This window comes from Lepidochelys kempii, chromosome 15 (genome assembly GCF_965140265.1).
Source record: "Lepidochelys kempii isolate rLepKem1 chromosome 15, rLepKem1.hap2, whole genome shotgun sequence".
In the NCBI taxonomy this organism is placed as follows: Eukaryota; Metazoa; Chordata; order Testudines; family Cheloniidae; genus Lepidochelys; species Lepidochelys kempii.
This window is the reverse complement of record NC_133270.1, coordinates 15,700,476-15,715,638: the sequence shown is the minus strand read 5'-3', so window position 1 is coordinate 15,715,638 and position 15,163 is coordinate 15,700,476. Positions and strand designations below refer to the sequence as shown.

Below are 15,163 nucleotides of genomic sequence, written 5' to 3'. Positions count from 1 at the left end.
TGAATGCTAATATCCACAATGCTCTCATAGTCCTAATTGCTTTCCCTGTGGAATGTAGTCTGTGCCTGATCCGTGCTTGGAGGGTAGGAGGGGAGAGGCAAGCATGAAAAATTCCCCACAATTTGTAGTGGAGGAGGCTGACAATGGGATGTTTAGTTCTCTGGAACTTAAACCCTTGGGCTGAATCCTGCTTGTCTTATTCCTGCATTGCATCTCGAACTTTCAGTGAGTCTATATGCATAAGTAAACTGACCTTACTTCCACTATCATTGATGCCCTCAAGCCTGATTAGTCAGAGCAATAATTAGGGTTCTAGAAAAGGCTCTGATTGGATTAGAAGGTCTGCTTGTGAGAGGGTAGCAGAACGGAACTTTGGTTAATGGCTCTTTTCAGTCAAAAATGAGTGATCTTAACCTGTGCTAATAACTCCAAAGGTTTTGCTGCTCATAATGCTGTTACATGTTATCGTAACAATATCCTTTTTAAAATATCTGCTGTGAATTTTCAAATCTTTTCTTCCATCTCGCTGTTTATAATAACCCCATGGAAGATTAAAGCTTAAACTGAAATGTGCTTTGGTATTCTTTCCTTCATTCTAAATGTATGCTAGTTTTGTTGTTGTAGGATTGCATATGAATGGTGAGTTTGTACAGCACTTTGGACATGTGAAGTACCATATACTTGTGAAGCATTATTGCTGGTGTTATGCTGCTGCCATTGATTTTTCTTTTGCTGTTCTTTTTAAAAAACAACAACATTAAAATATTTATTTGGGGGAATAAAAGACAAATAGTTAAAGACTTTGCAAACAGATATAAGCAAAACAAAAACAGATCAGATTTCAGGCCTACTGATCACAACTGTTCCTTTAATTATGGTCTGTGAAGGAGTCTTTCCTTGCAATATGCTCTCTAGAGTAATTGCAGTTTGTTCTTTGAGCACAAGATGGCAGTCATTACACAGAATTGTCACTAGACTGCTTTGATTTCAGTGTGCTGTGGAAAGAGATTGCTTTTTGAAATGTCTCCGGTGTCCTCTTCGATTACAGACTTCCCCAGCAGGCAGATGAGAGGAGATGCTTAAGTTGCATACAACATTCCAAACTCTAAACATGAGCAGACTCTTCTAGAGCAAATATTCTCTTCAGTATTATGCAGGCTGGTAGCAAACCTGCAAGGGTGTTAGTGTGTTGGAGAAATGATCAAAGCTCTTCTTTTGGTCAGTAGGAAAAGAGGGAACGATGGCCTTTTCATCCACTCTGCCCAGTCTGTAAGCACTTACAACCCCACAGATCAGCTAAAGGCTTTTGGAAAGTTGTTCAAAGCCAGATAGATCTATTGTTCCCAGATAGTCAGATTACCTTTAAGACACCTATTCGTATTTAAAACCACGCAGAGCATTGTGTTTAAAAATGCTTTGTGCAAACACAAAACAAGAGGGAATAATAGAGACTTAGGTATGGTCGTATTGTCTCAGAGAAGCCCCTTTTCTTTTGATGCGTGGTGTGCAAGCCAGACCCAGGGAAGTTTCCCTGCTTTTCAGTAGAACATGAAGTGGTCCTGTAGCAAGGTTGTTCCATCTTACTATGTTAATTCAATAAGCCCTGTTCCGTGGTGGACCATGGCCATAATGAACATGGTGTTCTGACATGCTGACTCTTGTCTCAGGAACAGGCCTGTGTTGTAATTTCAGCTGATGAAGACTCTACTTTAAAGAACTAGTGAGGCCTGTGCAAAATGTTCTTAGTGATCTCTGAGAGCACTCAGTCTGTCTGTGAGCCATGACTCAGGTTTCCAAACTTCTGAGGCTCAGATACGCCAACCTGACTGCCCTCCTACCTCTCCTAAGTAGTAATCCCCTTCCTCCCGTAATCGCTCTCTGTGGAGAACCCAACCTCTGAAGGTTGGCGGGGAAGAGAGAAACCCTGTCTGGAGGGCCGTATCCTCTGAAGGAAGAAGTTACATACACCACTGCAGAAAAAAATGAAGACATTCCTGTTCCCTGATTGCTGAATCCATAGACAGGAGAAAGAAAGAAAAATGTCATTCCTTGTCATTGCACCTGTGGTGAGCCTAGCCTAGTATCAATGGGGTGAAGATTGGGACTGAAGAGAATTGGGAGACATTGAGTTTGGGTTTCCTGGAAGGGCATCTTCTGTACTATGTGGAGGTGGATAGTTTTGGGAGGCAGGAGGAGGAAACCTGTGCTGGGGAGAGGATTTAAAGCCTTGAGTTTGTGCAGCCAGATCATGATTTTAGTGCCGCCTTCTTAATCCATAATTGTTTTGCCATGTTCTGTTCCTCATGCTATTTGCTTGGAGCTGAAGGCAGAAAGAAACTTTTCTGTGATGAGTTGGTGATTTATGCAGATATTTGCATCTCCAGACTTATTTAAAGAAATAAATTAAGGAAGGTTAACTGCAATGGTGGTTTCATAATCCGGACAACAAAGTTACCTTGTGTGGACTTGCTGGAAGAAAATCCGGTCCAATGAGAAGGTGGTGACATGGCTCTGAATAAATCATGTTCCCTTTTTCTGTAGTGAAGTTTAAAAACAGTGCTGGAATCTTGTATAGTTTACCCTCCAGTTGTTATGGCTCACTACTAGCTAGGCATTTTAGAGGTGCTGGACAGCCACTTTTCATAGTGTTAACTATAGGCACTAAGTTTTATCTGGCTATCAAACTCTTAGGTACTCTTATGACACCCCACCCCCCTCCCCCCCCATCATCAATGTAGTATCTGAGCGCCTCACAGTTTTAATTTTATTTATCCACATCACAGCCCAGGGCTGCTATTCCCGTTTTACACATGTGTACTGAGGCAGAGGGAGACTAAGTGACTTTCCAAAAGTCAAGCAGGGATTATGTGGGCAGTAGGGAATTGAACCTGGGTCTCCCAAGTCCCAGGCCAGCACACCAACCACTTCCTTCCTCTTCTGAAGGAACTTACAAATGTGCCGTGGTCACAGTTATTTTTACGTATGGTTTATGAAAGCATTTTTCTTTATACCCGCCGCCCTTCCTCTGCTTCCTCATACTTTAATTCCTCCTTGTTTTTGAACATCCCTGGGAGGTACAGTGTGGATGCCAATGTCCACACAGAAGAAACAAATCTGTGTTGACCTTTCTGACTTCCTCTTTGGTTGCCCAGGAGCTGCTCCAAAAGGTAATCTCATATTTCCTTACTTGGGATGTTGTGATCTAAAACACTGATGTTACTATGGTTATAATTTTGGAACCAGACTAAGCATCTCCTGCAGCTGAGCCACAACCTGTCGGGTGTTTTTGGCTGTCTTGCCTCCTGGCCTGCCTTCCCAAGACAGTTCCCCAAGCAATGTCTCTGCTGAAGTCCCATCCAACACAGAATAAGTAGAAAAACTATGGTAATCTCATTCCTTGTACTGAAATCAGCACTTTGACATCTTGGGCTCACAAAGAGTTGTGTGCTTGACAGGATGTTTTACGTAACTGGCATATGACAGCAGTGCCCAGTGTGCCCACACAAGTCAGCCAGCTGGGATCTGATGTACCTGTTTCTAAGTATGAAGTTGTTCAGATTATATCTGGTCTAATAGAATGTCAAATATGAACAGATAATGGAGCTGAATTCTGCTAGAAATGTGTATATTGTGGCAAAGGAGTTTCAGGGGAGACAATTCTGAGTTGAGGAATATCTTAAAAATGGGATGAATTCATTTAACACAATTAAATAGTGCAAAGAAGAAAAATGGGGGCGCTTTTCCAATATTAATTTGTTACACTCCAGTTCACTAATATTCTGCCTTTTGTGAGGAGAGTGCACTACTGTGACCTGTGAGTTGGGTTCCTGCGTCTCTACTAGAGACTTGCTCTGTAACCTTGGGCAAGTCACTTGCCTCCCCCATCTCACAAGTGTCTGAGATCTGTGTGCTTCATTATCTCCACTTTAATTATGGGAAAACTAATACTTACCAGTGTGGGGGTGTTGTAAGTTTTAGCACACTTCACAGAAATGAATGAAGAGGTGATCTGCTAGGGCACAATAAAGCATCTAATTTATTTTTAAACAATGAAAATATTTTAATCTCTGGTATCTGTTTCCTAGGGCTAATCTAAGCACAAGTTTTTTGCTACTCCTTTATCTATCTGCTTCTAAACTAGGGGTTCTCAGACTGGGGGTTGGGACCCCTCTGGGGGTCGTGAGGTTATTACATGGGGGGATTGCGAGCTGTCAACCTCCACCCCAAATCCCGCTTTGCCTCCAGCATTTATAATGGTGTTTAAATATATAAAAGTGTTTTTAATTTATAATGGGGGGTTGCACTGAGAGGCTTGCTATGCGAAAGGTGTCACCAGTAAAAAAAAGTTTGAGAGCCATTGTTCTAAACCAGTATAGATATGTGAATACAAAAATTGCATGGAGGCATCCCTTTGTCCGAGGAAGCCAAAATTCAAATGAAATCCACAGTTACTAAGGATGATTACAAAAAAATAGCATAAGCATGTAAAGACAAAAATCAGAACAGCTAAGGCACAAGGGATATTAAGGCAATAAGAAGAGGTTCTATAAATACATTAGGAGGAAGAGAAAAATGAAGGAAAGTATAGGTCCTCTACTTTATGAGGAAGGAGAGCTGCCAAAACAGAGAGAGAACAGGTTAAAGAATATTTAGAGAACTTAGAAGTATTCAAGTCATGAGGGCCTGATGAGATGCACTATAGAGTACTTATTTAACTGGAGCAATCTTGGAACATTAGCAATTATCTTTAAGAACTCATGGAGAATGAGTGAAGTCCCAGGGAGCTGAAAAAAGGCAAACATAATACCTATCAGTAAAAAGGGGAACAAAGAGGACTCCGGGGATTCTAGACCAGTCAGCCTAACTTTGACATCCAGAAAGAATCTGGAACAAATTATTAATCAGTTTGCAAGTACCTAGAGCAGTGGTTTTCAACCTCTCTATATTTGTGGACCTCTAAAAAATTTCAAAAGGAGGTGCGGACCCCATTGGAAATCTCAGACATAATTTGTGGATCCTCAGAGGTCCATGGACTACAGGTTGAAAACCACTGTTCTATGGCAGTAACAGCCTTTCACGGATCCTTTAGATAATGTCTCTGAACCCCCAGGGGTCTGCGGATCACAGGTTGAAAACCACTGACTAGAGGATAATAGTATCAGAGGGGTAGCCGTGTTAGTCTGGATCTGTAAAAGTGGCAAAGAGTCCTGTGGCACCTTATAGACTAACAGACGTATTGGAGCATAAGCTTTCGTGGGTGAATACCCACTTCGTCGGATGCATGTCACCCATGAAAGCTTATGCTTCAATAAGTCTATTAGTCTATAAGGTGCCACAGGACTCTTTGCCGCTTTTAGATGATAATAGGGTTCTAAATAATAGCTGGCGTGGATTTAAGAACAAATCATGCCAAACCAACCTAATTTCCTTCGTTGAGAGTGTTACTGGTCTAGTTGGGGGTGGGGAGGGGGAGCAGTGAACATAAGAACAGTCATACTGGGTCAGATCAGAGGTCCATCTAGCCCAGTATCCTGGCTTCTGACAGTGGCTAATGCCAAGTGCCCTAGAGGGAATGAACAGAACAGGGAATCATCAAGTGATCCATCCCCTGTTGCCCATTCCCAGCTTCTAGCAAACAGAGGCTAGGGACACCATCCCTGCCTATCCTGGCTAATAGCCATTGATGGATTTATCCTCCATGAATTTATCTAATTCTTTTTTTAACCCTGTTGTTGTCTTGTCCTTCACAACATCCTCTGGCAAAGAGTTCCACAGGTTGACTGTGTTTGTGTGAAGAAATACTTCCTTTTGTTTGTGTTAAACCTGCTGTCTAATTAATTTAGTTCTTGTGTTATGAGAAGGAGTAAATAATACTTTATTTACTTTCTCCACACCAGTCATGATTTTATAGACCTCTATCATATGTCCCCTTAGTCGTCTCTTTTCCAAGCTGAAAAGTCCCAGTCTTATTAATCTCTCCTCAAAGGGAAGCTGTTCCATACCCCTAATCATTTTTGTTGCTTTTTTCTGAACCTTTTCCAATTCCAATATATCTTTTTTTGAGATGGGGCGACTACATCTGCACACAGTATTGAAGATGTTGGTGTGCTATAGGTTTGTATAGTGGCAATATGATATTTTTCTTTCTTATCAATCCGTTAATGATAATGCCGCTGCATATTGAGTGGATGTTTTCAGACACTAATCCACAACTCCAGATCTCTCTCTTGAGTGGTAACAGCTAATTTAAAATTTAAATTTAAAATACATCATTTTATATGTATAGTTGGGATTATGTTTGTATTGTGTGCATTACTTTGCATGTATCAACATTGAATTTCATCTGCCATTTAATTGCCCAGTCACTCAGTTTTGTGAGATCCCTTTGTAGCTCTTCGCAGTTTGCTTTGGACTTAACTATCTTGAGTAGTTCAGTATCATCTGCAAATTTTCCCACCTCCCTGTTTACCCCTTTTTCCAGATCATTTATGAATATGTTGAATAGTACTGGTCCCAGTACAGACTCCCGGGGAACGCTGCTATTTAGCTCTCTCCATTCTGAAAGTGTGATATATCTTGATTATAGCAAGACTTTTGACACAGTTCTGTATGACAGTCCCACATTATTCTGGGATATATTAGCAGGAGTGTTGTAAGCAAGACACAAGAAGTAATTCTTCCGTTCTACTCTGGGCTGATTAGGCTTCAACTGGAGTATTGTGTCCAGTTCTGGGCGGCACATTTCAGGAAAGATGGCTTGTTAAGATAACAGGCAAGCACATCTGAAGGCAAGTTAGCTGGCTGTGCTGTACTCCGATCAGAGTGCCTATAGCCAAACTGTAACTCAACTTGCTAAAATGCAGCTAAAGATGTTAAACTGTGTAGGCATTCAGTCTGTGGTCCCCAAAATTTTCATATCGTGCTGCCCCTCCCCCTTTCTGCACACTCCAGGAGCTGTGGTTGGCAGCAGGGCTGTGGCTCCCGGGGGATGCAGATAGGGTTAAGAGGGCTGTGGCTGGAGCCATGGCTGGGCTGGGAGCCTGGGGCTGTGGCTGGAGGTGGGGCCAGAAACCGGGGTTGCAGCCAGGTGCAGAGCAATGGCCAGGATGGGAGCCTGTGAGCGGGGCCAGAGCAGGCCTGGCCTGGAGCCTGCTCTCTGCTCTCCCGAAGGCTGGCCCAGACCCTGCTGCAACCCTCAAATGTTCCTCTGCGGACCCCAGTTTGGGGACCACTGCATTAAGTGGAGGTTTTAGTTGAGTTAAGCTAGTTTGGTTGAGCTAATTCAATTGAAATACCGCCCTTGTTTCCCTAATTTAGACAAGTCCTGATCCCTCAATTATTGCCCTGCCTCTTAAGAGCTCCATGAAGCAACACAAAGGATTCTGGGGCATACAACTAAAGAGGAACAGTTGCAGGAGTCGAGTCACTGGAGGGGAAAAGGGTGGTTGGCTATGGGGTTGCCGAGGGGTAAAGGCTGAGAATCCCCCTGCCCACCCTGCCTTGTAGGAAAATGACCTTTCTCATTCAAAATAAACTTCTTAGTTCTGTCTGCCAAAAGTCTCACGTAGCTTAAAAGGATGGATGTTTTTAAGTCTCTCACTCTCTTGAGAATATTTTACTTAAAATAAATAGGTGGGGTGAGGGATTGAAATGTCTCCAGTAAGTGGCTAATATTAACCTGAGAGACTCAGCATCCATACAAAAAATCCTGGGTATAGGGGGTTCTCTAGGAAGACAGACGCTTGCTTTCTCCCACTGTGCCTGTCAGCTCTGCTCTCATAAAAGTGTATCGAGAAGGTGATTGTGGTACGCTTCAATGCCCCGTCTCAGAAGAGTGGGACTGCAGAGAGAGTACAATTAGTGCCTCCTCAATCATAACACTGCTGGTGGGTCCAATTTTAAGTCTGTGAGCCTTGACAATGTACCTTTTTAATCCATTGTTTGAAAGAAAAGCTGAACAATGTGCACATAGTAATGTGATGCCTGGCTGAGCAGGTGGTGTGCAGTCTTGGAGTTGGTGGGGGATGCCATGGCTTTGTTACATTCAGCACTTTAATTTCTTTGAAACTTGTACCGTGGGCATGAATGGGATAAAAATTGTTCCCAGCAGAACCATCTCTGTTCATTTCCTGATGATGATCAATTGTTTTCAAAGCAGCATGAATTTCTGGTGAAACTAACACGAAAAAACTTTCCAAAGTACCTTTTAGCCTCTAATTAAAAAGTGAGTGTTGCAGCTGATTTAATTCATTTATATATTTAAAAAAACCCTCATTCATATTTACTTCTTACAATGGCGGATTAGGCACTGGGTCACTGGGGCCCATGTCTGGGGCCCCGGCCAACTGGGGAGCCCTGGAAAAATGGGCAACCCTGCACCTTGACCTGCTCCGCATGACGGGCACTCATGCTGGGGAGCAGGGTCAGGGCACGGGGGCTTGCCCTGCTCTGCCTGCCCGCCTGGCACTCTAGTCGGGGAGCAGGGTCGAGGCACGGGGGCTTGCCAGGCTCCACCTGCCCGCCTTGCGCTCCAACCGGAGTGGGGCAAGCCCCCGTGCCCCAACCCCATTTCCCTTGCAGGAGCATCATGGGTGAGGGGAAACACACTGCAGGCAGAAGGGGTGGGGAGGGGTCCCCACTTGCTCTGGTCCAGGGGCTTCACAAAACCCTAATCCGCCCCTGGTTTCTCAGACCCTTTACAAATTAGATCTTTGCCCATTATCAAGGGCTTAATAGTTCTTCCAAATGCTAATGGATATTGCTTCTGTCTTGTTAGGCTATGTCTACGCTACAGACCTTACAGCGGCACCACTGTGCCACGTGTAAGGTTTCCTGTGTAGCTGGTCTGTACTGACGGGAGAGAGCTCTCCTGTCGGCATAATTAAACCACCTCCAACGAGCGGCAGTAGCATGTCTCCCACCGACATAGCACTGTCCACACTGGCACTTTTGTGAGTGAAACTTATGTCAGTCATGGGTGGTTTTTTTTCCACACCCCTGACCGACAAAAGTAGACAAAGCCTTAGTTCTGGCTATTATGGAAACAGATTTTGGGTTTTTTTGCTCAAGTAATTAAAATTCAATCCATCCCAGAGAAATTATCTTTTGCACTAAATGTGAGAGGCTGGTTTGTCAGGTTAATTGAAACAATATGAAAAAGGTTGACTTCATTGTCTGCAGATGTATTCACTGCACTCTGTTTAAAAAAAATACTTATTGCTTTTTTAAAAAAAATTTTTTTTGGCTGTTGAAATAGGAGAAATCCTGCTGGAAAAAGATGCAAAAGTTAGAACGAAGGTGAAACTTCCTTAAACATCTCAATGCTTTTTAAAATCTGTTTATTTTGAGAACATAGAAAAAGAAATGGAAAAAATTGACAAGACCAAGTCAAGAAATTAGATCATAAATGATTTAGGCATTGACTCATATCATAGGGCTCTTCTTGCCTTCTTGTTTTACAGTATTATGGTAAAAGAAACCACATGGTGTAAAAACTGTGAGGAGGGTGTATTGATGTATTGAAGGAATGGCTGCCAGATCTTCAGCAAATCTGTGACAGTTTTTACAACTCACTAGAAGTTAGATTCCACATTTGCCTTTCAAATCAACATTGGACCAAATCTTTCAGAAATGAGCTATGATAGATAAGCTGCATGGACCACATTCATTTCTCTTTGAACTCGGTGTTAGACAATAAGACAAGGATAATCAAAATTAAAGGGACATTCAGCCTTTTTTAATAGGTTGGATGGTATGGATGTCTTGCCTGAGTCTGAAGATGACAAGTACCCTTGCTGGTTAAATGAAAGATGATTTTGCTTTTTCATCTTAGTCTTTGTGAATGGTGTAATAAGGAAAATATTATCAGATGGAGAGCCTTTGGAACCTCTTGCACATAGGCTGTCTCCACATTAGTTTTCTGTTTCTGCTGTGCCAGGATCCCCTAATCATTAGGGAATATAATCACACTGATCAGATACTGTTCTTTAGCAAGATAAATTCAGCAGTGCTGCCCATTCCTCCCAGTATGGATCTTTTTTTGCTTAAGACCTGGAGTATAGGCCTTGAAATCCAAATGATCAAAAATGTCCCCTGACAGCCTGTGGGAGAGCAGGAACTTCCACTAGCAATGGAATACTTTCTCTATGGGTACCTGAAAATGGATGATCACTTCTCAGTAGTATGGTAGCTTCAGGTTTCATCTGTCTGAAGCCCAGCCAAAGGTATAATCCGAAATTCAGGTCTTCTCTGGAGGACGCTTTTCAAGGATCTATGCTGATGAAGAGGATGGGGCATTTGTGGCCCTAGAATCCAAAATGAATGGCTTTGTTTGTGACTTGTGCAACTTTCGATTGAGTCTTCAAATATTTTGCAGGTGGAAATGTCACACTATGTGTACCTTTTTACTTTTTTGGTAAACTTGCCAAGTAGGGTCTTTGGAAACTTGGCGCAAGGGAGTTTCTTTGACTGTTTTAGTTCTAATACAAGATTCAGTGAAGAAAAATACACAGGTTCTCTGTGTGTAGAATAACTTAATACAAAGTAGAGAACAATTACCTTTCATGAGGAAGCTGTGTTAGTGGAAGCTAACCTAAAGAGATTTGGTTTGGGTATGATGTGGCCACGCTGTGGCTTTCACATACTTCAGAAAAAGTGAGAAAAGGAGAATGATCATAAGCATATCTGTTTGGCTACATGGTCTGTGTAGGATAGGAAAGAAGGTTCAAAATTATGTACTGGGACTGCTTAAAGATACTACCCAGTGCCTGTTGGGACACGATTGCCAAACTGTCTGATTTCTCTCAGTAACTCGCCCTTCTGGTATTTCCGGAAGCGGAGATGCTTTCGTAGATAAGAATAAGCCAGGGAGAATGCCTTCTGGTAACGCTGGTGACTATATTCCCATGGCCTATGTTTGCAGCAGTGTTTCAGGAGAGAGTGGGTTTGTTTTTTTTCTGTACAGAGCTGTGAATAGATCTCTCCAGGTATGTTTACAATTGGAGAGGGTAAGAGGCCTCTGGATCAAATATCTTGAGGATGAACCTGCAGGAACTTGTGCCTATTCTGTGTGCCAAGTTTCATATGAAGCCCTTTTCAGCAAGATAAACTATTTAATATGTAGTGCTTGGACCACATTTTCCTTATTGCCTCATTTGCTTCAGAAATTAGTAGATCTCAGTCAACAATCTAAATGTTAATCTAAACATTAATTTTGTTGCAAAAGGCCCAGCTTTTGTTTTGCTAGCATGTCCATGCACATCTTCTCGGAAGAGTGTTGGGACCCCTGCTATGTTCATTGAAACGGCAGGCGGTCCCCACAAAGCATGCTATCCCATTTTATTCTTAGTCCTTTTGTAACGCACACCATGTATCACAACTTCAGGGGAAACAAGAACTGAGCTGAAATGTGGCACTGGAAAAGCATCAACAAGGATCAACATGTACAAGGAAATCTTCAACTGTTAAGGAATTATTTTGGATGAATTAATCCTGCCTCTGGTTGTCTTGATCCCTGAATATCTGATGTTTGTGGCATATAAGATACCAGTAAGAGACTTAACTGAACTGCCACAAAATGCCTTGAGACTTCAGTGTTAAAACAGAACTAATAGAAATTGCTTAAAAATTGAACATCTCTGTTTAAAAAAAAAAAAAAAAAATCCCAAAGGGTAGGTACTGCAAGATTGACAGTTAAATATTTGTTGTTTGTATTGTGGTAGTGTCTGGGGGACCCGCATTGCTCTAGGTGCTATACAAACACAAAATAAGACAGTTCCAGTTGTAGATGAGAAGATGGAGAGGTAATATCTTTTATTGGGCCAACTTCTTTTGGTGAAAGAGACAAGCTTTTGAGCTACACAGAACTGCTCTACAGGTTTGGGAAAGATAGTATGTTTATCACTATTTGTGATAGTGTTAGAAATAGTGATTTGCAACTTCTCATGGTTGAGCAAAGGTATTAAAAACTATAACAACTTTTTTGCACTGAATCCCTGTTAATCTTTCCTCATATATCATTCTCTGTACTTTAAATAAACAAAAAAAGATGCGACATGCACACTTTGAATGGATGTGTTGAATACCGTGTCAGCCCCTTACCTTGGCTTCTGGGGAATTCACTGCTGCAGTTGAAGGCATAGTTTAAAAGATTTGCAGGTATTAACATGAAAGGGTTTGAGCATTCCTTTCAGCATCCCGTTATTTACTCTTCTTAAAGTTGTGTCAAAAGATCATCTTTTTGTGTACAGTAAAACTATTAATATTTTATTTGGCTACTGCTCATATGTTTGCCAGGTACCCCACAGAAACATGTTCAGACATAGATTCTGCCCAGAGAACAATCTAAATTCGACATGCCATAATGAGTTATGGTCAAAGAAAATTAATATAAGGAGCAGGAGGATGGAGGGAATGAAGGTGACAGTGATAAGATAACTTGGTTACCAGGGTTAGTGGGCTGTGTCCTTATCTGGAAAATTGTCATTTTTTTTTGTTTTTGTTTTTTTTTAAATATATATATAGTTTTTTCTCTCCCTGCCCTCCTTCCTCCCCACTCTCACTTCTCGTAATGGACATGGATCAGTTACCTGTAGGTTGTTTTTCCTTCTCTAGGTGTATATATTACAGGTGGTGACACACCTGTAGCTTGCCTGAGTGTATCTATTTTAAAAAGTCATATTTGGTTCCTTGTGATGCAGCCAAAAGGTAAAACTCTGAAAAACACTTTATTATTTAAATTTACAGTGAACAGGAAGGCTAATTAAAAAAGCACAGCAAGGTGCCGATTAAGCTGCTGTACCTTCCTGGTCCTCTGGATCTGGGGAATGACCGGTAGTTTTGCTATTCAGTAGACTAGCTCTGGACACGCACTCATAAATAGAAAAGGAGTACTAGTGGCACCTTAGAGACAGACCAATTTATTTGAGCATAAGCTTTTGTGAGCTATAGTAGCTCACGAAAGCTTATGCTCAAATAAATTGGTCTGTCTCTAAGGTGCCACTAGTACTCCTTTTCTTTTTGCGAATACAGACTAACACGGCTGCTACTCTGAAGCACTCATAAATGTATCCTGTTATTCCTAATGCATTATTTCTCCTAGAGTAAATAAGTATTTGCATTTAGATTTTACAGACTGAACAGATGATCTTCTCCCCCCCCCACTTCTTGTTTTGGTGGAAGATGGGGTACATTAGATGCATTTTTGTGTTTGTGACACTTGGAAGCCATGAAACGTTGTAGCCTTAGATGAGATTCAGTATGAGGCTCCCTACAGATCTTCTCCTGTCCAGACAAAATTTGAGACTTATGGCTTTTCAGTACTTCTGTGTTTCTGTATTTTCCATAAACTGTGTTGGATTTGGCTATGGTTACTGCATTAAAATTGCAGGTCTAATATTTTGTATTGTACAGTAGAACCTCAGAGTTATGAATACCACAGTTGCGAACTGACCAGTCAACCACACACCTCGTTTGGAACCTGAAGTATGCAATCAGGCGGCAGCAGAGACCAAAAAAAAAAGCAAACGCAGTACATTACTGTGTTAAATGTAAATTACTAAAAAAAAAAAAGGGAAAGCAGCATTTTTCTTCTGCGTAGTAAAGTTTCAAAGCAGTAGGAAGTCACTTGTAAACTTTTGAAAGAAGAACCATAAAGTTTTGTTCAGAGTTACGAACGTTTCAGAGTTATGAACAACCTCAATTCCCAAGGTGTTCGTAACTCTGAGGTTCTACTGTACTGTTCATTCTCTTTCCATACATCTTTTATTAACATTTCCTTTGTTATGGCAGTGCTTTTGCCAGATTCTGCGAGTCAAGCTTATATCATCAAGCAAATCTCTGCAATCCTAAAGGCAGGACTCTGACTAATGTGGAGTGTCAGTTTAATTAAATATTTACTGTTGGGACATGATGGCCTGGAAGTGGCTAATGAGAGATGCCCCTTTTCACTTCCAAGCTATCAGCCCAAGTCTGGATCTACTTTGTAGTGAATGAAAGTCATTATCAACTAAAAGCTGTTGTTTGACCTGTGGAATGAATTGATGGTATTAGTCTAGCTCTGAATGGACAATTGTCCATGTGATAAAATACCATCACGGCTGGCAGTCATGCTAGGAGTCTCAGCTGAGTAGCTGTAGCTGGAATGGATCTGGAGACTGAACTATCTTCTCACCCCTAGACCAGGTACCTCCAAGGCAGCATTGAGGCATACTGGTAAATCTTAACTGGGGTTTGGCTTGCACCTCTATTTCCCACAGCGTATCTGTTGCATGCACTCACTAAAGACTTTGTCTCCAAGGCTGTCAGTGTGGCACCTTTCACCAGCATTAAATTCACTTTAAAATGTTAAGTAGTACTCAATATGCCTGCTGCTCTGCAATTAAAACTGAAACAGCCAAGCAACGTCATCTGCATTTTTCTTGAATGTCCAGTGACTGGAAAAGTGGTGCGGTTGGTTCTCGAAGTTCAAAGATGGGAAACTAAGAACAATAGGTTTCAGAGGAACAGCCGTGTTAGTCTGTATTCGCAAAAAGAAAAGGAGGACTTGTGGCACCTTAGAGACTAACCAATTTATTTGAGCATGAGCTTTCGTGAGCTACAGCTCACTTCATCAGATGTTTACCGTGGAAACTGCAGCAGACTTTATATACACACAGAAATCATGAAACAATACCTCCTCCCACCCCACTGTCCTGCTGGTAATAGCTTATCTAAAGTGATCAACAGGTGGGCCATTTCCAGCACAAATCCAGGTTTTCTCACCCTCCACCCCCCCACACAAATTCACTCTCCTGCTGGTGCTAGCCCATCCAAAGTGACAACTCTTTACATAATCAAGTCGGGCTATTTCCTGCATAGATCAAGGTTTTCTCACATCCCCCCCACCCCCATACACACACAAACTCACTCTCCTGCTGGTAATAGCTCATCTAAACTGACCATTCTCCAGGTTTAAATCCAAGTTAAACCAGAACATCTGGGGGGGGGGGGTAGGAAAAAACAAGAGGAAACAGGCTACCTTGCATAATGACTTAGCCACTCCCAGTCTCTATTTAAGCCTAAATTAATAGTATCCAATTTGCAAATGAATTCCAATTCAGCAGTTTCTCGCTGGAGTCTGGATTTGAAGTTTTTTTGTTTTAAGATAGCGACCTTCATGTCTGTG

At 41.8% G+C, this 15,163-nt stretch overlaps 1 protein-coding gene across 7 annotated transcripts in view; it reads left to right on the top strand.

The window, feature by feature from the left end:
- PPIL2 (peptidylprolyl isomerase like 2) overlaps window positions 1–15,163 on the top strand; it is a 118,987-nt gene that overhangs the window by 6,299 nt on the left and 97,525 nt on the right. The window lies entirely within an intron of this gene.